The following is a 25,041-nucleotide window of genomic DNA, read 5'->3' as shown; positions in this document are numbered from 1 at the left end:
TACCTCTATTAATCAAAAAACATTTGTTACGGTTACCATTGACTGATTTTCTCTCTAGGCATGTTATTTGAAGTTTCTGCCCTTTCTATCTATTTGCTCCCAGTTGATATTACCATTTTAATTTTTCTTACCTTTATCTTCTTTATAACTACTTCATATTGAATGTATTTGTTATGTTGCTCTTTTTCTTTCTTCTCTCTCTCTCTCTCTCTCCTCTTTCTTCTCTTCTCTCTCTTTCCCTTTCCTTCTTAAAAATGAAAAATCCTCAAAAGCTTTTTGTACTTTTTATAGCTTTATTTCCCTTTTTTTAGACTTAAATTGTATACAATTTCCTTGCAACTCATTTACAATTTTCTTTCTGTACTGATTTTCTACATTGCATATTATATTCAATAAAGCTTACTAAACTTAAAAAAAAAATAGAGTCAAAGCTTCAAAAGTGTAAATGTATAAAGTCATGAAAGTCAAAAGGCACAACATGGCTTGGAAGGAAAGGGAAATATTACTATAAAAAAGGGTACCTCTCATTTGTTGTGGACGAAGGTAAAACAGTTTATATTAATGTTGTACCATAACATGCGCCTCAGCTCGATAATGAGGGTCTTTCAGTGCACTGTAGCAGCAACTTGGAAAATCAAACAAAATGGCAGGCGTGACCTCAATCAGTCAGCCTGCCCACCATAATAATATGGAAGAATAAATAGCTGCTATGATAGAGTGCAAAAGCCAGCTCAAAGGAAAGAGTAAAGCTTCCCATAAAAGCTCTTCTTCAAACTTGCCAGAAGATGAAGAGACCAACAACTCCATCTGACCACAGAAAAAGCCGCTCTAAAAAGCTGCTATCTTCCTTCAGCGCTAAGCTACCTTATTGCATTTAAAAAGTGATAACTTTTGATTGGGGCACATAGAGAAATATACTGTTTACACTCAAATGAGTTGTAAGTTAAAATCCTCCTTAATTGTGAACTTGGATGCTAAGTTACAATTCTGAAAATAGCACTTCTAGAAAGTTGGCATTTTCTTGTACTAACCATTTGAACCTTCTTCTAGTATCTTAGGTTAAATGACTGGGCATGTCTTGGCTGTTGGTGTTTGTGTATTCCTCAAAAACAATGACACAAAGGGGACCCACAGTGGGCAGGATGGGCATCCTGCTAGGATGGCTAGGAGCATAGCTGTTACCTGCCCCACCTACACATTAAAGGGCTTGCCTCCAGCACACACAAAGAACCCTGACACCAGTTTTTTGTTACCCCTGACTTCTTGGAGCCTTGACAGGGGAAGGGCAGTACTTTCCGGAATGAGAGATGGAGTAGTATTTGGAATCCCCCCACTTCAAAGACTGACACCAGGTAGAAATATTGAACCCTCAGAACAACTTTTCAGTGCACTCCTGGACCTGTGGGCAGAAGGACAGCTCTGCCACCACAGGATTGCTTTGCTGCATGAGGACTGCAGAGGAGAACTGGACCTGCTCCCTTCATCTCAAGCTAACCTGAATTACTTCAATGGTCAGTTGGCTGACCTCATGTCTGGGCTACAGGTCAAAACAAGCTCCAGAGATCTCCCTGCAACTGACCTGCTGAACTGTACCTGCCTGGACCTGCTTCTAGAACTGCCTGAACCCTGCGGGCCATTGATGGAGTGTTTTCCTGATGCCCAAGATGTGCCTCCCCACGTCCTGGACCCTTGGCTGGCATGGGTTGAGTTCCTTCTCAGAAGAAATGTGAAATCCTGAAGTTCTGGGTTCTTCACAACCGTGAATAGCCTGTTCGCGCTGACACCTTGTCATCCATGCCAACTGCCAATGCAAAGTTCTGGTCAACCCGACTCTTCGCGCTAGAGTGACCTCAAGTGAAGACCAGCAATGTCAGATTTGCACTCCATGCTGCAGTATCGACATCCTACGGTAACTGCCAACACGAAGTTCCAGCAACGACGCCCGACCGGATCAACTGGTTTTTCGTGCTACAGTGATGACGGCACTTGCCGCTCGGCCTGCTGTTCGGGATATACCAACGACCATCCCCAACACTTTCCCAACTCCTCACTGCCTCCTCCACCATGAAAAAAACTCTTTGTGCTGGACTTTAAGAACATAACTTACCTGGTCCTTGTTTCTGGCCGTGCTCTATTGTGGTCAGCCTAAAGTTGTGACATTCCCCAGTCTAGCATGATCAGATGATAGCGAGTGGCGCGTTGTGCTTTTAAGTGTTATCATTTAAAATGCATATCTCTGTTTCTACTGAATGGATTTTTGTCATTCTGGTATAATTTAATTAATAAGAATGTACTCCATTCTTCTAAATTGATTTGGGAATTTTCTTGCATTTTGTTGTCACTGTATGACTCTTTGTGTGCTGCATTTATACTTTACAGTTTGCCTCTAAATTAAGCCTGACTGCTTATGTGTCAAGCTCCTAGAGAGTTAAATAGAGGTTCATTTGAAGACTTTTGTGGTTCACCCTGACAAGGATTGTGGTTGTGGCCTGTGTGTGGCTTCCACCCCTCTTAATAAAAAAAACTATTTCTTACACACTGAAAGAGGGAATTTGCACTGAACGCTGTCTTTATGTAAAAGCGAAACTATGCATTATCAGTCCTAAAATGGTGAAACTATAAATGAGAGGAGATAGTAGGGCAATTTCTAGCTGCCCAGCTAAAACAAAGAGAGTCCCAGCCATCTAACCTGATCATTCTTCCCTGTCACCATCAACTACATAAACAGCCTGTTGAAAAAGCAGAGGTACTGCCCCATCTTCTTTGGCAGTGGAGGGCCTTGAAGAATGAGGTAGTTGTTCCGTAACTTGACAGGGAGAACACTTTTAATGAGTATGGGGTACCTCTTTAGGATTCTTATTAACTGATTTACTCTGGGCATCAAATTAACAAGCAATGCTGTTGTGGTGGGTATGACTTTACCTGACTAAAATGTAACCTCAAATATCTTAGAATCTTGATTAACTTTGGGCTCACTGACATGGTGCCTGACAACCTGAATCCGTGAATCCTTCAGATGCACAATATTTTTTTAGGTGGTCTGGCCTCTCTTTCTGGGATAGAGTACATATTATAGAAATGGTTGTGGCGCCACACTTTAACTATGTCATAGGTATGTTTCCCCTAATGATCTGACATCCCTTACTGCAGCATATAGACCAAGCTATGAAGACATTTATATGGAACTGGATAGGCCATGGATTCGGCCTTTGAAGTAGTATGTGCACACAAGCAGGAGCGCTTAAGGTTCCTTACATCCAGTCCTATTATTTGGCCCATCACCTATCACAAACAATCTTCAGACATATAATAGTGAGACCTACACAGCTGTAGGAAAGGGTTACATAGAACTGCCTCCAAGACATATCTAGTGCATCACCCCTCTATGGAGTTATGCTTTTTCAGGCCCTGTCACTTGATTAAATGCTTGCTCCTACTCTCACAACATAACTCTCTGTGCACAGAAAGCTGGCATTAGACCACCTGGTACATTTAACTGCACCGCTCTGGAACAGCTATGGCTTACAGATAAGTTGTAAAGAAGTACACTGATTGGCTTGGTCATCTTAGGGACTGGATAGGGTGGGCCAGTGATATCTTGAAATAAAATTTGCCGTTTTGAGTGACTTTGCATGAACTATGGCCAGGCGAATGATCAGGCCTTGCAATATGGACAACATAGACACTGCTTAAGGAATAGGACTGGCCCAATCCCATCAGTTTTTTTCTAGAATCCTGCATACTTGCAAACACACAGACACGGAGGACCCTCACAAAGGGGTAATCTCTGGTTTATACAATTGCATCAGAGTATAATTTTTTCCAATGTGGAGATGTCCAGCTTGCAACAGTGGAGGCAAAATGTCCTAAACAACGACAACATGAACAGGACTGGTTAATATGATGGAGCGACATGATAGGAACCTAAGCAAAGCCAAGATGAAATGAAGTTATAACAATGTGTTGCATGAATGGTATTGGGTGGTGATGAAACAAATTACAGCTGGCATGAGTAGGTGCTGGACTTGCTGGGGATGTGGACATATAGATGACAAACTTTCACATATATTTCTGTCCTGCATATCCTTGTCTATTTATCGGTCAGGGGTATGGAGCACTGTTAAAGACAATAGTTTGTTTCCTATCGAGCCCTTGATGAGGTTGGCTTTGCTGCTCAACACGCTGTATGTTCCAGGAGCCTCCACACATTGACGAAGAAGGGTCTCAGCATTGCTGACTGCTGCAAAGATGTGTATTCTTCACCACTGAAATCTAACAATGTGCCGACCCAGGATAAATGGAAAACAGAACTTTTCCGCATAGCATCCTATGAAATTATAAAGTACAGGGTGCTGTATAAAACAAGGACTATTCAGATCTTGGCCCCTATTCTTGACCTATGAGAAATATTCAGGTATGAATAAGGGGCAAGCCACCCTCCACTTATTCACATCATATGAAAGTATGAGTTTGCCTCATTTAATTTATGTTGACATTAATGATCAAGCCCCTGTAGCACATTTGACTCACACTGTTTCACACCATCTGCTCACTAGTACTTTTGAATGTGTATGCAAAATTACCAGGACAGCTTCTTTACCTGGTCCTTCTCTGAGACTGGGTTATTGACACACATTATGTAATTTCTACAGTCACTTTCTCCCCACCTCATCTCCTCCACCCCTCATAATTACTCCTCCATTAGATCATTGATAAATGTCCAAATTAGGGGTGTTGTGTTGTGATCCCTGGGTAATGGAGATGATGAGGCGGATGGTGTCACAAAGTGAAAACCTGTAGGGGCTACCTTTTGAGGATAGATCTAGACCATGTATTTGTTTCTGTTTTGCTTATTTTGCTTTCTTGATACACCAACTCCAGCTGAGTTTAAGATAGCAAAACCTAAGCATGTATTTGTTTATTGTGCTGGAAATGAGATGGGGAATTGACAATCATGTGGGACTGTGTTTTTATACTGTACGTATATGGGAATTTACCCCGTCGGCTGTGCGCAGTGTGTTGGTTTTCTGATTGTACTGTTTTCAGCATACACTTTGTTGTATTCAGAAACCAATAAAAAGTTGTAAAATAAAAATAGCATATGATGACGCATAAACAAAGAATGTAACCAACAATTCTCTGAAAACATGAATGCAATCCAACCTCTCTCCAACGATTTACACACAACTAGCTACATGTTCTCTCTTCCTGGCGTTTTACTTACACTCATACAACATGTGTCCCAGGACTTTACAGTGTTGAACACCACACCCTGGTAGTTGAGAAACCAACACAATAGATTGCTGGAGGCACAAAAGCACCATTATCTACTTCCTACACCCAGGCCCTCTGAAGTCTGATATTTGGAATGTTCAAGTTAGCTCCACTATTTGTCTTGATTTCGTCATGCAGACTATTTAATGGGGTCTTTAGGCTGACACTAACTTCAACTGACTAGAGTGATCACACTATTATTGAATGGTGTCTACTTTTGAGCACAGAGGTATGACACAAATGAAGTGGTATATCTCAGCCATAGCACAAATAACAACCCACTTATTGAGCTCAAATTGCTATTTATTTTGTTTTCAATCAAGGAAAATGTAAAAATCAGCTTCTAAAAATTCGGTTCACAAAGTAGTTGAAATTAAAAACTTGTTTTATTTCCAAGAAACCCCGCACTCGCTAAACTGCACTGGCTACTGGCTGATTAGGGCTGTCTTTTTAGCCTGTTGTCTCATTCTGTAATTGGGCGCGAAACCTTAGTGCTTGGACACTTCGTCAAAAGTAATTGAGCACTCTATATATTACTTTATTATAATTGTTATTATCTTCAAAGTCCATTAGAAACTATATATTGGAAGAAAGAAAACTATCAGCTAACCTAAATAAGCTGCCCGTCTCGATTATCTATATTAATCAACCTAATTACAAAACATATATAATTGGCAAAAAAAACCTCAATAATCATTCATGTGGTCTGGGACAACCAAAGGAGTCTAAATTCTAGCATTCAATGCAGGAAGCCACGTAAGAAAGATGCTCCTGAAAGTTCTAGCATCTGCTAGCAAGTAGAACTGGCATGAGGGGAGTGTGCCCGAAGATTCCAATTCTAAAAAGTGGTGTGGGCTGATTATCTAAAATCAATCTACTCAATAAACTCTCATTTAATCCCATTTGATTCTGTAGCTCTTAAAACAATTGCTTAGGTACTGGAAGAGTTCACAGATTCATTAAGGATCGTGAAACAAAATAGATCGATTAAAAAGTCAGGTGCTCAAAGGCCAGATTAAATTCTTATATCGATATTAAAAAATGACCCAGAAATCTGGGGAACAATCTTGGACCCACTTTTATTGTGCTTGCATGCTATTGTGACAAGTGTACAATTCTTGAAGGAGTAATGTTTTGACGCTATTAGAAAAAAACGCCCTTAAAAGTGACACAAAAAATATTGGCAGATTGCCCTTTTTGGTACCCCTGGTAAGGTGTTTGCAAAGGCAGTCAATGGGTAAATAAGCATGACCTCCTGCCCATTGAGCAGTCTGAATTCAGTAAGCACTAATAACTCTTGGAAAGTCTGACTGCTTTAGGTGGCTTTCTAGAAAAATATCTAGTCACAAAAGCCAACCGCCTTGCACAGCCTTTTTCAATCTTTCAACTGCTTTTGTCAAAGTGGATAAACCAATATTGTGGTGCATATTGTTTGCATTGGATATTCAATACTTTTTACAGTCAATATTTGCACTGCACAATGACACCTTATATTGGGTCTTTCAATGGTCCCGAGTTGGTCTCTCCAAGAAAATCGATACAACTAACAGGACAACGATGGGGTACATATTAGCACCCTTGCTTTTTTTTTTCCTTAGATACGTATGACCTACTTAAAATGTTTGCCAATCTCGGAAATTGCCCACTTTCTCTTTGGGGACAATTATTAAATGCTTTACTTTACACAAATGACAAATATCTTTAATCACACTTCAACTAGACTCCAGTGGAACCGACAGCCACTCTTTCTCTCATCGAACCCATATCTTAAAAATAAATGCTGAAAAAAGATGAAAGATTGAGGAGTCAAGTGTGGAAAGGGTTTCAAACTATACTTACTTGTGAATGGCTGGGATGGGACTTGATAAGCACTTTGACAAGCGTGAAATATAATGAAGCGCGCACTTAGGACTCGGCCCCCCGGGCACCCAGGCACGCCCCCCCCCCCTTGTTTGGTGATCGTCGTGAGTAACAAGACGGCGACACGAAGAACTTCCGGGTCATCGTCGTGACATCACTTCCGGCTGGAGTGGGCGCAGGCCTATTTAGGGCAACTTGCCCGTGTCTTCGCCCTCTCTTATCTTGCTGCGCCGGCCCCGGGATGTAGGGGGTCTCCTTTGAATCTTTTATGCAGATCGTCGAGTTATACGTCGTTGGAGGACGGCAGCTGTGGAAGCGCATGACGGCGGGTCCCGACGCTTGAGGATAGTGGATTGCCAGTATGGCCAGTGGTGCGGCGCGGTATAGAAAGAGGAGATGGAGCCGTGGTGTGTTGGTGGAGCAATGAGGTAGAGGGAGCCCGTGTTTATCTTTGTGTTGGAGGCGCGCGGGGAAGGAACGTTGATTTTGGTCGCCGGTTACCCGCGGTATGTGTATAATTACGATGGTCCAGCGTCGGACGGGATTGGGGCTTCTGCTTTTTTGGGGGCTCACATGTGTCTGCACTGGTGGGGGCGCGAGAGATCTGAGAGCCTTGTGGCGGATACACGGGTCTGCTGCGTTGTGCAACGTGTGGTGACGGAGCTGCGGTCGGCAGTAAGGTTAGGGAGCGGGGGTGCGGGGCCCGGAGCATGGGTGAATGGTCAAACGCACGTTGACTCTCATGGTGACTTGTTGAAGTCTCATTGTCTTTGTCCGGTTCAGCGCGGGATCCGTGGCTGCAGTGGCCTAGGGGGTGGGGTATGTGATGTTTGTCTCGCAAGGTGGCACGTTCGTTTGACCCCCCGGTGGAGAGGGTCTGCACGGGTGTCAGTGGCTGCGAGAGGCCCAGGTTCGGGCCTCGGCGGGTTGGGGGCACCAGGATCTGTGTCCGTTTTTGGATGTTTTTTCCGTCTCGACGGGGATGTTTGGCCCTGGTTCGGGCTCCGGCGGGGGTGGAGGGTCAGCCCGGTTGTCCGTTGCTGTAGGGCCCAGGTTCGGGCCTCGGCGGGTTGTGGGGCCCCAGGATCTGTAGTAACTGTGGCCTGGAGGTTGGGGTGTGAGACGACATAGTGGTTTCCCTGTGTTGGTGTTGGTGGCAATGTCTTTTCCGTTGGGATTGGGAGGGTCAGCGAGGTGTCCAATGCCGAGGGGCCCAGGGTTGGGCATCGGCGGGGCTGGGGGCGCCGGAATTAAGGTGGCATAATGGTGGGGGTTGAGACGCCGGGTCTCAGGGGACGGTTTTGGTTCCTTTTCATTTGTCCGGCTTGATTTTCCCCTTTGTTGTTCTGATTTATAGCCACCTCGAGTTTATGTATAGGTATTTAGCGTAGGTTATATTTAAATACTGACAACGGTTATCGTAATTTTTCACCAGTACAGAAGTTTGCAGATTTCTTCGGTGAATACACAGTAGTGCTCAGTTGGCGAAATTATGCGAAAGCAAAGTATTGAGAGAGAGTGAGCCGTTACCCTCTTCCGCTTGGCAGCCAGTGAACTAGTTTTACAGCCGCCTTATCTGTTATCTCGTGACGGGTTGGAAAGACAAATATGCACGTCACCTTTTGCGTTAGGAGTTCGTGAGGTGATGTGAGAGCTCAGTGGGTTAAGGCACTTGCTTGCGGGGGCTGGTGGTGGTAGCGGGCGAGATACCGGTAGCTTTTGTGATTGTGTTCTTAAATATTTTCTGAGGCAATGAGCAAGCTATTGATATCACTAGAGCCGTGCAGGCTGCAGCCCGAATTCTTGGTGTGTTTCCGCGAAGGTTCTAAGTTTACCCCACACGACCATCTGCTATAGTGTAACCAAACTATTTCAAAGTCCTGCCCAGTTTCTTCGGTGTTAAGCCGAAGGGAGTGAGAGACGGAATTGTCTTTCTCCGATGTCTTCTTGTCAAAAGTCTACAATAAACTAAGTCTCACCACCCTTCCTGAAAGGGCCTTTTTATATTGCCCACTGTACCACACAGCAGGTATTAGACCTGAGAGAGTTGGGATGCAAGCCCTATATTTCCAAGCAGCGGTCTTACTCCCCAAATTACTTGGCCGCATATTGTTTGGTTAAACTTATATTTGCAGTTTTGAAGTATGCACAGATAAGTGCTGAGAACAGGGTTTTTGGGTGACTGTTTATTTTGTTCTGTCTCGGACAACATAATAGTGGGCTGGCAACCCTAATCGGAAGACTTTAAATTTGGTACAGGAGCAGCACAATATGTATTTCTTTCAACCTCAATAGTTGATTATTCCATAATAGCAATAGTGTTACTTAAATCTAAATCGCCAAAGTAGTTCAGTGCCCTCTATGCGTATTTTTCGGTTATCCCAAACAGAGTACCCCACCTGTATTTAACTTTCCACTCACACTGTCGAGGGTGGTTTTTCGGGCTTCTGATGGAAGTCGACACGGTTAGGTGTCGAGTTACACAGAGGGTCAGGGAGTGGGTACACAGGTTCAGTATTGGGACATGAGCACAAGCTGAGTGGTGGGGGGGCAAAAGAGGAGAACAAAGGGGGTTCGGAGTTCTGAGCCGGTGCCTTGCGACCTACTCAGCGGCTGCACGGCGCCTACGCTGGGGGCATGAGAAGGACTGGCACACATGCAGGATCAGACTCCTTACCTTCATCTGTTATGCTTGGCTTCAGGGATGATTACTTTCACCAGCTTTGTATATATATCAAAGATGTAGACTGATCCTTATGCTGTCCATACACAACGAAGCTAGTGCATAGCCCGCGAAAGTAGGCTGGAGAATCAGGTGCGGGCCTCTGCGCCTTCTCAAAATGCAGGGATTCTCGTAAAAGCACTTACTCTCCCCGTGCCAAAAAAGAAATGAGGGGGGCCTTGTGTAACGTAACTGGTGCGCAGGAAAAAGCTCAAATACCCAATATCTTCTGGTCGTGCAGCACCATTTAAAAATTGCAGGAATATAAATATTACCAAACATTCTATCATACCGGGTGTGAGGCAGGGCAGAGTAAATTAATCCGCAGTTTACTAGTTAAATTATTACCCGAATGGGCGGGGTAACATAGCATAGACGTCTGCTCTAGCAATTTCATTTGGTCACCTACAGCAGGCACGTTAAATATTTTCTGATAGGTGCAGTCGGTAACAAGAGGTTTCTCCCAGTTTGTCAGTCCGAGCATTCCTCACTTGGCCGGCAGGTCAGTTGTTAGCCCTAGAATGGGCGGACACAGCTATTTAGCCGCGGCAGTGGCCTTGGTCTCCTAAGGCAGTTTACTAAATGACTTCTGTTTGTCACCAAAGGTGGCGGGCGGCGGTACGGAAGTTGTCTTTGACTTTCGTGGTTTGCAGAGATGTGCGGGGGTTGCGAGCTTGGTTCTACGCGAGCAAAGTTGGAGACAGTGTATTCGGGGAGGGTCTTTTTATCGCCGCTGCTGTTGATGGAAGCAGTCTATTGAGCCATGGCGAATTTCTCGCACCATGCACCTGCGGTCTTCAGGCTAAATTGGCTTTTGCTTAACGCTGGGTGGCCTCTTAGGGCCGGTCCGTGCCTGGCTATGCCCCAACATGGGTGCGGCGTGTGGGTGGCGCCTTCCGCTCCTGTTCTTGTGTGTCCTTGGGTCACGACTTCCTCCTCCAGTTGGTCCGGCAGTGGGCTTGAGCTGGCACTCACCTTTGTTCTCTTACGTATGGGACACTGGGCCCGGACCTGCCCCTGCTTACGCATGCAGCGTATGACAATGTTTATCTGGGGATGTAGATGCGGGTTTATCAGCATGTAGCAGGAAACGGGGATGCTTAGTGAGTGTAGTTTTTTCCGCTGAGCTTCCCTAGGGGGATGGGGGACACAGCTCGGGGAGTGGTTAATGGGGCGGTAGGGCCTAGTGGTACACTCCGGGGGTCATCCAACACACTTCATCTATGCCCCAGTGATTTGTCAGGCTCAGGCACTCCTGAGATTGTTAGGGGCGAGGACGCAACAGGTGGTGGTTACTTGCATGGCTACATTTGGGGTAATGCCTTCCTGAGGATAAGGAAGATTAGTATGTGTCTGGTGGGGTAATTCCTTCCTGAGGATAAGGAAGATTAGTATGTGTCTGGTGACGTATCACCCCACGGCAACAGCAGTCATCCAACGGTTTTACTCGATTTCTCGCATCAGATGCAGGGTGGTGGGGCGCTTGCGAGGGCACTTCCAGGGGGAACAGACTTGTTCGGGCATCACAACTCAGAGCGGTGGGTGCGCAGTTGTGCTCGGGCATGGGGTTAGCTAGGGTAGACGCCCCCCCGACGGAATTTAGAGCAGGAGCTTGTAGCGGGGGGTAGATGTTCGCAGGAGTAGGCACGCTCATCGATTATCATGGCGGACTCTCGCATAATTTGGACATCGAGCTGGCAGGGTTATTTCCCGCAGATGATGGGGCGCCTTGGTTGGTCACAAGATTCAGGATTAGAGCCGCGACATGCGCAGCAGGATAGATATCACTCGGGACATGAGTTAGGTAGGGTGGTAGGAGCGGTGTAGACCCTGGGTGGCCGGCCTGTGAGCAGGACCGGTGGTGCACGTGCTACACATGCAGTGGCAGCGGGCGCAATGACGTCGTGTGGGACTCCTGTCCCCTGGGTGGGTTATCTCGCATTGCAGAGGTAACAAGGCTGACGAACCAGGCCATTTGAATCGGTCATGCTCCAGGCCTGAAGATGGTTGAGAACTCTAGAGGTCACAGGTCGCTTGGGGTGGGGAGGGTGAAGGGCGGTCTGCCCTGGTCCCTCTAGTGGCGGTAAAGAGGCCACATAAATTGCCTTTACATTGATAAGGGGAGTGCTCCGGCATACCCCGTAGGCCAGCACTGAGGTGGAGAGACGGTAAGCTCACCCCAGAGAGAATGGGACACCGGCTGGGGGCAAGAGCGCCAGTTTAAAAATAGGGCATGGGGCTTCCGCCCCTGGGTATTCCCTACGAGCCCCGATGAGCAGTCTGGTGGTGGAGGGGTGGGCCCCTCAGGTGGCGGACCTAGACCAGATGACAGGAGCTCACCCCTCAAGGACGCAGGTGGGTTGCGCCATGCGTGGTTCTCAGTTGGTTGGGTGAAGCGAGCCAGAAGGCCCCTTAGTGCTGGAGCAATAGACAACGTTTTTCTGGTGAATAAATTGAGTTCTGCCCGACTAGCGGAAGGGAGCACGAAGCTAGGGGCAACTTGAATATAAATATTGTTTAAACGATTGAATTTGATAAATCCATATCGTATCAAGTTATATGATTTATATACTGTCATGTTTGTGTGATGATTTGTAATAAACATGGCCTTTTAAACCCACAGCTCTGGTCGTCAAGCATTGATTTGTGGGTTTGGTTGGGGGTTGGGCTGGGAGCCATCCTAGGGGGTACGAGTCCTATGACAAGCGCGAAATATAATGAAGCGCGCACTTAGGACTCGGCCCCCCGGGCACCCAGGCACGCCCCCCCCCCCTTGTTTGGTGATCGTCGTGAGTAACAAGACGGCGACACGAAGAACTTCCGGGTCATCGTCGTGACATCACTTCCGGCTGGAGTGGGCGCAGGCCTATTTAGGGCAACTTGCCCGTGTCTTCGCCCTCTCTTATCTTGCTGCGCCGGCCCCGGGATGTAGGGGGTCTCCTTTGAATCTCCCACCCACCCGTCCCTAGAGATGGAGATTTGGGAGGGGTTGGATAGGGAATAGTGTGTGGCGGTAAAGAGGCCACATAAATTGCCTTTACATTGATAAGGGGAGTGCTCCGGCATACCCCGTAGGCCAGCACTGAGGTGGAGAGACGGTAAGCTCACCCCAGAGAGAATGGGACACCGGCTGGGGGCAAGGGCGCCAGTTTAAAAATAGGGCATGGGGCTTCCGCCCCTGGGTATTCCCTTTGAGCCCCGATGAGCAGTCTGGTGGTGGAGGGGTGGGCCCCTCAGGTGGCGGACCTAGACCAGATGACAGGAGCTCACCCCTCAAGGACGCAGGTGGGTTGCGCCATGCGTGGTTCTCAGTTGGTTGGGTGAAGCGAGCCAGAAGGCCCCTTAGTGCTGGAGCAATAGACAACGTTTTTCTGGTGAATAAATTGAGTTCTGCCCGACTAGCGGAAGGGAGCACGAAGCTAGGGGCAACTTGAATATAAATATTGTTTAAACGATTGAATTTGATAAATCCATATCGTATCAAGTTATATGATTTATATACTGTCATGTTTGTGTGATGATTTGTAATAAACATGGCCTTTTAAACCCACAGCTCTGGTCGTCAAGCATTGATTTGTGGGTTTGGTTGGGGGTTGGGCTGGGAGCCATCCTGGGGGGTACGAGTCCTATTGTATCGGAGATAGAAGCCATGCTCTGTTAGATACCTCAGAATTAGATATGTTGCACGCAACATTTTAAGAGAGACAGATAAGTTAGAGATTCAGAACTCTTTGTAAATTAGTTCTATAATTAGATCATATATAAACCTTGCCTCAAAATATGTGAAATGTGATATTATGGTCTTTGAAAGTTGGTCAGATTTTGAGACGGTTACACAATTAATATGGTTGGGCACAAAAGAAGTAAAGTTTGATCGCGATGAAAGCTACTGTTCTAATATTTCTGATTGAATTATATCATAAAGGCAAGGTTAACTGCAATTTTATCGAGGAAACTTGCTAAAGAACTTCAACTGGTTTCACTTAAATCTTTGCAATAATGATCTTCCACTTTGTGGTTTAGTATGAAAGGTTATCAAAATTGTCCTGCAAATCATGCAAGATGTCTCTCATGTTGTTTTTGTGCGCCCTTACATGAAGCAAGGATCATTCCACTATTTGAGGAAAAAAGTGCAGCACCAAATTTTGTAAGCGTTGTTGACCGATGATGTCACTGGTGCTATTCATGCTAAAATGGACAATCTAAGTAACACTCAGCCGTGCACTATGGCAATAAGACAGGTCAGAAGGTCAAAAGTGTCTAGCATAGAATTTGTACTCAAGGTACACCTTTCAGTACCAAATCCTACAAGTAGAAAACAACACAGGAGCCAGACTTATGAGATGTGTAGAGCATAGGTTACATCTAGGTGGCTCAGCAGATACACTGCCTAGTTTGAATAAACATTAGGATTTGGTGCAAATCCAGATCACACTACTTTAGTAGATCTGGCTTTGTGGAAAAAAATTCATTTTTCTGGCGCAGTGCCTCCTGAGACATCTTGACTGCTTGAATTTACAGGGGTGGCGCAGAATAGTTTCGGCACTGCACAAAGGTCACCGTTTCATGCAAAATATATTTTTCCTATGCAAGTAGATATCATTACTGATTGCTCTACTTTGGGTCGCTTTGTGTCATGCATGCACGCCAGTGCAAACCTTTAGAAAATGTAGGCAATAATGTCCCGATGACATGGTGGGTGCTAGATGGTAACCTTGAAGCTCATTCGCCATGGGGAATGAGTCCAAGGAGCAAAACGGAAATAAAAACAAAGGCATAAAAAAAAGTAGGACAATGCACCAGTATAAAACAAAAAGTATTTCTAAATGAGATCAGACGTCTTTAAAAAGTAACATGGAAAACATGAAGTATAAAAACATTTGCATAAATACTTGGTCTAATGAACATTTTCCTTTGGCTGTTGAAATTTTCTTCTCACAGGCCGCCTCTTTGCTTTTTATATTTTTTTCTAATAAATATGCATTTTATGAACAATACGGCGCCCATTTTCTTAAATGCTTTGAAACCAATAGCTTCCCAAAGTGGACTGCTTTGTAATGATCTCGGCTTTGACTTTGAGTAATCAGATCTGCGGGCCCAACAGCAACAGCAGAATACACGTGTGTGGCCACAATGGCTAGCAGCTGCTGGGAACAGTTTACTCCAGTTTGCTTCGGAGAGATAGCCGTAACTTGACTTACTAAACCCCGGAGCAGCTTTGCCATCATATTTTTCTCTCCTCTCATATTCCCTCTGCCTGATTATTCGCTGGCAAACAGGAATATCAAAGATACAAAGTATGCGAGTAATTCATGCCTGCGACCAACTCCCAATAAACTCTTTTCCAAACCCACATTAGTGGGATTAAGTTTGTACGGATATGAAGAATTCCAGCTGTTCAGACAGCCCCCATGCAAAGTCTTAATTAAGTGCGTATAATCATTGAGTAATTGTGTTTTCGCAAATAAGCCCCCCTTTGATTTCTCAGTTAGACAGTTTGTATATGAGATCTTCCTCTCTGAAAGGCCGCTTCAGTGGGGTTAAGCCCCGGACATCCACGGTATGCATGTCCGCTCATTTACCGAGGACGCTTAATTGTGCTAAACACACAAGTCGTTAGGGCTTTTGAATAAACGCCGTTGCTGTTTGGGAGAGGAAGGCCCGCAGCTGCCTTGGCTCGGTTTGAAGGTATTAGTGCCGGGGACGTTTGCCACAAACGCTGACACCTGTTACTGGGAGCAGCGGTCCACATTACATCACACAGAGGCAGGCCTTCGGTCCAATGGCTCCAGCTCCAGTTGCTTGTCGTCTGGCGTCATATGCGTCAGCACGTGTGAGTTTGTGTTCAAACGTGGTGACGTGTGCTTTGCGGTGGGAAAGGCTGCTCTATTGGAGAGCAGGATGAGCTCGAAGAGGCACCGTCCGAACTGCCCCAAAACAATGTTGCAAAATTAACAAGTACCCCATCTCCCTTTCCATCTCGACTATTCTCCCCCTGAGGGTCAAAGACTACCTTGTCCCATCTTAATGCCACATTTCACCTGCATGTTTAGTTAACTTTCTGGACTTACCGCCCATCCACATTGTTACTTCTTTCCTTGCCCCGGGTTCACACTTTCTGAGTGTACAGGTTTGGCACTAGGCGCCTGGCTGCATCCTATTTCACATTTTCTGCTCTGAACCCTCCCTGCTACCACACTGGCTTGTATGGAGTATTATGGCCGCAGTTTATTCAAACACACTGATTAACTATCGCACTCAGGCGGGACATCTCAGTACATCAAATACAAAATGCAATTTCAGTCATAAAGCATTAATTACTGTTGGCGGCCATTGTTGTCATGTGGATGAGTGATGGGTGGTGGCCACGCTGGGCTCTGCAAAGTGTCCCGTTGGCCCTGGCGTTTGCCATCCCAGAGCTCAGGAAATCAATTCCTGCCAGTTCCAGGCCACTTGCTGGCTTGGGGAGGTCAGGGGAGGGGGGGGGGGGGGGGGGGGTGGAGGGGCGTTGTCCTTTAAATTTGACTGCCACACCGAGGAGGGGTTATCAGCCCTCTTCTTCTCCCTTTTGGCTCTGATCGTCTCTGTGTGCATCCCACCAGTTCCAGGGCGCCAATTGTGTTATACATTAACATCTGTATGCCTATTCCAGAGAGGTGGACCCTATCCCCTTCCTAAAACCCGGTTCTTTGAGATTGATAAGACCGTGTCTTCCAAAGTCAAGCCCCATTCTTCTGCAAATTGTACTCATTTCTATATTTAGTTTCCTTCTGTATTTCTCGATAGCACTGTGAGATGTCACCCACTACATGGGTAGCGTGGGATTGTCTCTGACCAGTGCCACATGCCGCTTGCCCTCTCTAGTTTACTTGCTGTAGCGATGAGGCCCACCATCATGTCGTGTAAGAACCAACGCCTACTTAAAGTCGTCAAGTCCTTACCCCAGGGTGTATGAATATTATCAGGCACATGCATCAAAAGAAAAACCGGTCGCAAATGGGCAGATTCTCAGAATCTGCCTCTTTGCGACCGTTATTTTTGCATTTGGGATGCATCATCCCAAATGCAAAAATCTCAATTTAAGTAATCTCTAAATTGCGATTACTTAAATTGATATTGCTTTCAAGGAATCGCAAATTGAGATTCCTTAAATGCAATGCATTAAAGTAAAAAAATTAGCGATTTGGCTAATAGGGGGAGCAAATTACCATAAAGTTGAACTTCATGGTAATTTGCAAAAACTTTGAAAAATGCACTAAAGTGCATTTTTCAAAGTTCCATTTTACACACACACGTGCCCTTGGGGCATGTGTGTGTGCAAAATGTACTCATATATAGATTTCAGGGGTGCAACAGGGTGTCCTTTTGACACCCTGGCACCCTTGAAATTGAATTCTCAATTTGCGATTCTCTAATTTAGAATCGCAAATTGAGAATGTCTTCCCATTCATTCCTATGGGCCTCTAGGCCCATAGGAATGAATGGGGAGGTAGTTGCGAGTCGCAATTAAGGAATGTTTAGAAATTGCTATTTTTAAAGCGATTTCTACATGCATAGGCTTTTGCGATTCCTTAATTGCAATTCCTTAAAAATCGCAATTAAGAAATCGCAAAAGCCAACATTGATGCATGTGCCTGCATGTACGGTATGCCATGCCCTTTCTGTATGTCGTCCACTGCTCCCACAGGGTGTTCCCACCTCATAACCTGGCTTCCTTCCTTGCTATCGCCGTTTCGCATAGTTGTTGTCCAGTGCGCACGTTCAGCACCCATCTCTGTGCCCTTGTGATGTTGGAGTGTTCCAGGAACCATACCGTAAAATGCACGCGGCCCTTGTCAGCTGTCGGGAGAATCAGCATTATACATGTTGTGTGCTCTACAGAACATATTATGTCATTGTGAGATTCCGTGTGCTGAGCTCAATTCCTACATTCCTTATATATGACCTGTATACTTGTATGCTCTAGACTCCCATCTGCCGATATGGGCAGCCATGATGGTCACAGCGCCTATTCTGAATGAGTGGGTCCAGAAACAGATGGGTGCAAGTCCGGCTGTCCCCAGTGCCCTGCGAATAACGTGTATAAACCGGTACCCGCTGAGAAAAGACCCATCCGTAGCATTAACAACCACCTGGCATTTTGTATAGCCATTAAAACTCATCTTTTCCCTTCACTATAGGTGCTGCCTTCTTCCAAGTAGTCCCCCAACTTCTGCTAGCAAGTGTTGGGACGCCCCTTTGCTGGGGCAGCTGTGTGCTCTGTAAAACCAATAAAATCCTGGTATGTAAAGAGTGGAAATGACCCCAGTGGGTGCGTTCGTGCATATTCTTTAATGAGGTAAACTGGGCAGCATCGTGGGGTGGCCAGGCACTGCAGTGTGACTATCTTGCCCTTCACTTCCAGGTCAGTTTTAGCTTTCCTCTTCCTAAAGTTCATGTAGACCCCTCCCAATTGTAGATCCTCCCACAATACGCAGTATTCCCCCACCAAGGTCTTCGATGGTGGCACCACCGCTGAGACCCACATCGCTCTGAAGAATGTGAATGAGAAGGCTGCCCTGAACATAGCCGTCTCGTAAAGGTCAGTGAATACTACTGGGAGGACCGCCACACTTCAGCTACTGTCCCCTGGTTGTGGGATCCTGGCCTCCCTGTAACTTGGTGGAAAGCTACCTGCTCTGCTCCTGCCTTTACTCAGGTTGTGTTCCTTGTCATTCCGGTCAGCTGTGACTTGACCTGTGCTGCTTTCTGTTCTGCTCCTTCTTCCCATAGCTCCCCTTGCTTCTCTTGCATTCCTGCTGGGGTGCCTGCACTCGCATGAGCTTCAAATTCGCCTAAACTTGCATGGCAAGCCCCAAGGGCAGTCACCTTTCTTATATCTCCAGCAGACTGCATTGGGGGCCCTTGGGTGGTCCTGTTCTTTCGGGCTCCATTGGGCCTCTGCTTGCTCTGGTAGTGAAATCTATCTTGCCAGCTTTTGTACTGGGGCCGAAAGAACTGCTCTGACTTAGACAGTCCCTCCCTTGCTGCCACAAGTTTGTGCATGTAGCCTGAGACATCCTTGTGGTCCCACTCTAGTGTGGGCCACCTCCGCATGTTGTTCCTGAACCCTTTATCATATTCGAGCCAGGCATCTTCCCCATACATCTTTTGAGCCTCATGTAGCTTATATTCATAGAGTTACAGATCCACTGTGCAATGCAGGAATTTCCCCACTATTATGCATGCCTTCACCCTAAATGCATCCAACCAATTCTCAATATTCCTCCCCTTCCCGGCTCTCCTCTTTTCATTCCTTTCTTCCTCCTTGTCATGATTGACCAAATCAAAATCTTCCATCTCCAGCAGTGAGAAGATAGGAATAAATTCATTTCTCCAAATTCTCTCTTTATCGGACAGCGGTATCAAGCTTGCCAATTTCATGGATTTAGTCACCATGGTGGTTCGACCTGGGGATTCTCTCCTGGAACTGATCACCTTTGCTTGCTCGCTGCTGCCCCAAAGGGCGAACCAGTGTGTGCTAATTGATTTGATGCACTCATTAACAATACCGCTTATATGCTCACTGCTTGTTTGCTGCTGCGCTGGCCTTCCGGTTTCTGCAGCCGCAGGTAGCTTCTTGCCTGGTTCCTGGTTTGTTGTTTGGGTGGGTTTATTTCTTTTGCTTGCCTCACCTTCTTCTGAGGTAGTTGCCTTCTTTATTCTGGCTCCTTGTCCCTCCTAGTTCAGTTGCTCCCTTTGTCCTGGTTGCCATCCTCTGGTAGGCCTGGTGATCTAGCACCCCTAAGCCAAACACCTTCACCATCTTCTTGCTTACCTCCCTAACGACTTGGAGTAGTCGCTCCAGGTTGTCCGTTTTCCCTGTGGTCTGTGCAGGGGCCTGATGCTCTATGCTTTTTCTAGCATCTATTTAGCTTGCCCAAAGACGCTTCTCAATGTGTTGTTTGCTGACAAGACCTTTGACTGCAGATCTCTTTGTAGTTTTACTCCGGCTTCTTAGGGCTAGCCCATCCCCGCCAGTTGAAAACACGCCAAGAAGACCTGCTGCTCTTAGCTGCAAGCCGTGTCCTCCTTCAAGCAATGGGCAACGCTGGGACGAGTAGTTGCTGCTCCTACTGCATTGGACTGGCCCTGATGTGTCTAGGGAGTTTTCCCCAGACGTAAACTGGAAACATAGTCAAGAAGATCTGCTGCTATTAGTGGCACCATCTTCCAAACTCACAAGTGCCACTGGACAGGAGAGTCCCATCTCAGGTCTCCTTTAAGTGGGTTGAGATCACACACTACTCCAAAGGGGTCCTTCTGCTATTGCCAGGGACCTGTCCTGTATACCGCACAGTGAGCGGGGTGCCGCTGTACTGCCCTCAGGAGAGTGCAATGGGACCGCAGTGCAGCCCAATTCCATGGAAACTGCTCCAGCTGCTGACATGGCTCCCTTATCCTCGCATCTGATACAATGATCTGCAGTTAAAAAATGTTCACCCTGATCACCATGCGGTATGTGGACAAAATATTGAGTCAAAAATATCAAGTCAAGCAAATATTACGTTTTTAATATTGTGATACATAAATATCGTGATGCAGAAATATAGTTTACAAAAAATATAGTTTTTTTAAGGTAAGTTATATCGTTGTCAAAAATATCTGTGTTGGTAATATCGTTTACAAAAATATAGTTGTAAAAAATATAGTTTTTTAATTCTCTTTATGTATTTTAGTTTATATTTTAATTGTATAGGTTACAAATTGTTTTTTATAATTATTGTTTATATTTGTAAATATAGTTTGTTATTTTTAAATGTAATTTAACCCTTTCAATGCGGCTGATTGCCGGCAGCCCTCCGATGTCACGTGTGGCGTGTGCGTGGGACGGCTCACATGCGTGGGACGTCAGCGCGCCTCGCACGCTGACATCATTGCATGAAACGGGACGCGCAGGAAGCCATTTGCTTTGCATGGGGCGCGATCGTGCAGCAGGAATGCTTGTTTTTTTTTTTTAAAGGGCCTTTTGTGTCGAGGAGCGGCCCCTTGGGCAAGGGTCGCTCCCCTTGGGGGAAAATGTTTGTGGATGCTCTGCCCCCTTGGGGGAGGGGAAGATCTATAAGAATTTTTTTTTTAAAAAAGGCATTGTGACCACTAGGCCACCAGGGAATATTTTTACATGAAAAAAAGTACCTTTTGTGTTGAGGAGCGGCCCCTTGTGCAAGGGTCGCTCTCCTTGGGGGGGAAAATGTTGTGGATGGGTCTGCCCCCCCTTAGGGGTGGGGCAGATCTATTACAAAATGGCATTATGTGACCACTGGCCACCAGGGATTTTTTTATTTATTTAAAAAGTGCCTTAGTGTCGGGGAGCGGCTCCCTGGGCAAGGGTCGCTCCCCTTGGGGGATACTTTTTTTGTAGTGGTCTGCCTTCCTTATTATTTATGTATAAAGAAGCCGCTGTGATCCCACTAGGACACCAGAGATTATTATTTTAAAAAAATGTTTTTGGGGAGCTGCCCCTTAGGCAAGGGCCGCTCCCCTTTGGGAATCATTTATTGTGGCCGTTTCTGCCCCCCTTGGGCCTTGGTATTCTAGGCTCATCTGCCCCCACAGGGGGCAGAAGCCATTAGACACCAGGGATTGTTTGAGTTGTTTGGGAGCGGCCCCTTGGGCAAGGGCCGCTCCCCTTTATGGGGTATTTATTGTGGTAGTTTCTGCACTCTTTGGGGACAGATCGGCCATAGGTTTTCAGGCCCATCTGTCCCCTAGGGGGGCAGAAGCCACTAGACACCAGGGCTTTTTAAATATTGGTGTTGGGGAGTGACCCCTTGGGCATGGATCGCTCCCCCTTTAAGAGGGTGAATTTTTTGGCTGCTTCTGCTCTTTGTGGGGGCAGATCGGCCTAATGCTTTTAGGCCCACCTACCACCTTTGCTTGGCTGGTGGATAGTGTTTGGACAAGTGCATTCATTGCATATGTGATTGTATATGTGTTTTTTCTCCTTTTTATTCTAGTGCAACGCTTTCGATTCACGGTTGCGGTTTTTGGCAGTGGTTGATCTGCAGTTTTGCGTAGTTGCATTTTTTTTGTAAGAAAAACCTTTTCGTTGTGTTTACTCCAATTGAGTATTAATGTCATGCGTGAATGAATTTTTTGTAAGTGGTCTCATAATAGCAGCATATTTAGTTAGTGTTTTGTGCATGAAATTCTTTGCGATGTGTTTTGCGTTGTCTTGTGTGAAATTTTCTTTTTTTCTGGGACATCATTCAAATTCAAAGAGATCCACATGGAAGATGGATTTGGATTGTTGTGAAGGTGGAGGGCAATATGCTGAATTTTGTGAATTATTATGCACCTGTGATAGATGATGTTGTGGCTCTCAAAAACATAATGACAAAGCAAGAACAGCGGAGGGCCCAATTATTTTAGGGGGGGGTTTCAATTTCATACAAGATTTGCAACTAGACACCTCAAATAAGTCAAAGAAGCAGATGAAGCACGCAACCAAAAAGCTGATTGATATCATGCAACAGGATCATCAACTCGTAGATCCTTGGCGAAGGACCCATGGTGTGACTAAACAGTTTACCTACTACTCTAGTCAATTTAAGTCCGCTTCGTGGATTGATTTCAGTTTGGGGGGCCTTTAACACCTCGGTTCGAGGGCACATGATTGCTTCTATGGCGAAACAAGCCAGAGAGAGAAAACTCGAATAAAAGAACTCCAGAAAGCCGTTGATACAGCCCTGGCAAAAAAGAGTGGTTTCTCTGGGAGGGGACAGCGCGCTGGAGAGGAACTAACTAAGGCTAAACAGGAATTGAAGGAGTTTTTTAATATGGAAGAAATAAGTAGTTCAAGAGCATACCAGCAGAGGGTCTATGAAAAAAGCCAGATGGTAGGAAAATTATTGGCATGGTCAACTAGAGTCAAGCAAGAAGCGGCGGTAATTGATGAAGTGGTAATACCTGAGTCACAGATAATAGTTTGTGAAAAAGATAGAATCTCGAAAAATTTTGTAGATCATTATAAGGATCTTTATTCAACTGACTACCAGGTATCTAAACAAGTATTCAGCGCTACTTCGATGATTTAACTCTACCTCAGCTCTCTACAGGTCAGAAAGAGGCTCTAATGGCTGATATTTTAGCAGAAGAAATCTTTAGGGCTTTGGCCTCAATGCCTGGAGGTAAAGCCTGTGGGAATGACGGGCTTCCGATTAAATTTTATAAGGCTTTCTCTGAAGAGCTATTTCCATTCCTGCTGGAGCTATTCAATCATGTTAAAATGGGAGGTGACGTTCCAGCGGCCTTTAAAGAATCCTCAATAGTCAGCTTTGTAAAGAAGGGTAAAAGTCCCAGGGAGGTCGGCTCTTACAGGCCAATCAGCCTCTTATATAGTGACTATAAACTACTGATGAAAATATGGGCTAGGCGTTTCACCTCTGTGGCACAATATGCAATACATAAAGATCAATCAGGCTTTATAGCAGGTCGGTCAATGTCATCTAACACCTGTTATTTAATACAAGCAATTCACTATTTTAATATCCATCAAACTCCTGCAATAATAATGATGGTTGATACCGAGAAGGCATTTGACCTTTTGAACTGGGGGGCGTTATTTTATGGACTTGAAAGGTTTGGGTTTCCAGCACAAACTATTACTATGCTCCAGAATATCTATCAAGGAGCTCAGGCTCAGATTAGAATAAACTCTAAATCGGCAGGTATAATCGATATTAGACGCGGGACCCGGCAGGGGTGCCCCTTGTCGCCAGTTTTATTTACTTTCTTTATAGAACCCCTAGCTGTCAGGATTTGGGATAATATAGATATTAAAACTCCAACAGAGGGAATGTCAAAAATAAAGTTATTTGCAGACAACGTTATACTCTATCTTGAACCTGACAAGCAAAATATTGATACGACTTTGAGGGAGTTCGCCGATTTCGAGGCAATTGGAGGATATAAAATCAATCATAAAAAAACCAAAGTACTGACGTTAAATGCTTGTTGTAATTTCCTCCCAGATAATTTAAAACAACAAGCATATTCTTCTGAGCCCATTCGTTATTTGGGAATCTATGTTTCAAACAATTATGCAGACTTATTTAGATTAAACTATGAAGCAACACTGAGAAAAATTAAAGATATTTTGGGAAAGTGGATTCTTCTTCCCATTACCTTGATAGGCCGTGTTGCGCTAATAGAGATGTCAGTGCTACCCTTACTAAATTTTCTTTTTTCTAACATACGTATTAAAGTCAATAAAGTTTATTTTAGAGCATTAGAAAAATTATTTCGTCAGTTTATTTGGAATAAAAAGGCGCCAAGGTTAAAACTATCGATCCTTCAACTTGATACTAGTTGGGACGGGCTGGCACTTCCCCATATCCGCACCTATTATGAATAAGCATTAATGGACATAGTAGTCCGTCTGCTTGATAATAGGGGATCTTTGGGTGTCTTTTTTCCTTAGTAAGATGGCTAATGAAGCCGAAACTCACCTTCCGGTCTTCTTGAAAACATCAAAACTTCAAAAGTAAGATATAAGACGCTTCAAGCTCTTTCTAATAGACTCCGGAAATGTTATTCTCAAAAGGTCCAATCTACGGGGTTTGAAAATCTGGGCTTGACTGAAGCCAGAAGTGTGGGCCTTTATATACGTAATAGTCATACTAAACTTTGGGAATCAAAAGGTTTTAAAGAGCTAAGCCACTTTATAATAGAAGGTAGATGTATTATTTTGGGAGGAGGTTCAGGCTAGATGTGGTACACAGAGCAGGTTACTCCTTTCTAGTTTCCTCCAGATTAGATCATTGATAAATCAACATATACCACTAAGAAATATAGCTACCCCCTCGGTCCTTGCTGCTGTGTTTAGAACTAAACTACGAGGTATAGGGAATTGGTATTGTGTTTTTAGAAATCAAGGGGAGCCCCTAGCCGTTACTAATTTTCTGGAAGAAATAAAACACAAACTGCTCTGCAATTCTTCAATTAGAGAGTGGCAGGCTGTTTCTCAACATGGTAGCAAGGCATTGAGAGCCGCAAACTTTAAGAGAATGGCGTTCCTGTCACGGTGGATGGCCTATCACACCCCATATGCTCTGCATAAAATATATCCTGAGATTTAAAATAAGTGTTTTCGATGCCAGCAGGTTGGGGAGGGCAGCTGGCTTCATATTTCTTGTTCAAGGTTG

The sequence above is a fragment of the Triturus cristatus genome, chromosome 4_2 (assembly GCF_964204655.1).
Source record: "Triturus cristatus chromosome 4_2, aTriCri1.1, whole genome shotgun sequence".
Classification (NCBI taxonomy): Eukaryota; Metazoa; Chordata; class Amphibia; order Caudata; family Salamandridae; genus Triturus; species Triturus cristatus.
Note: the sequence above shows the minus strand (reverse complement) of the source record.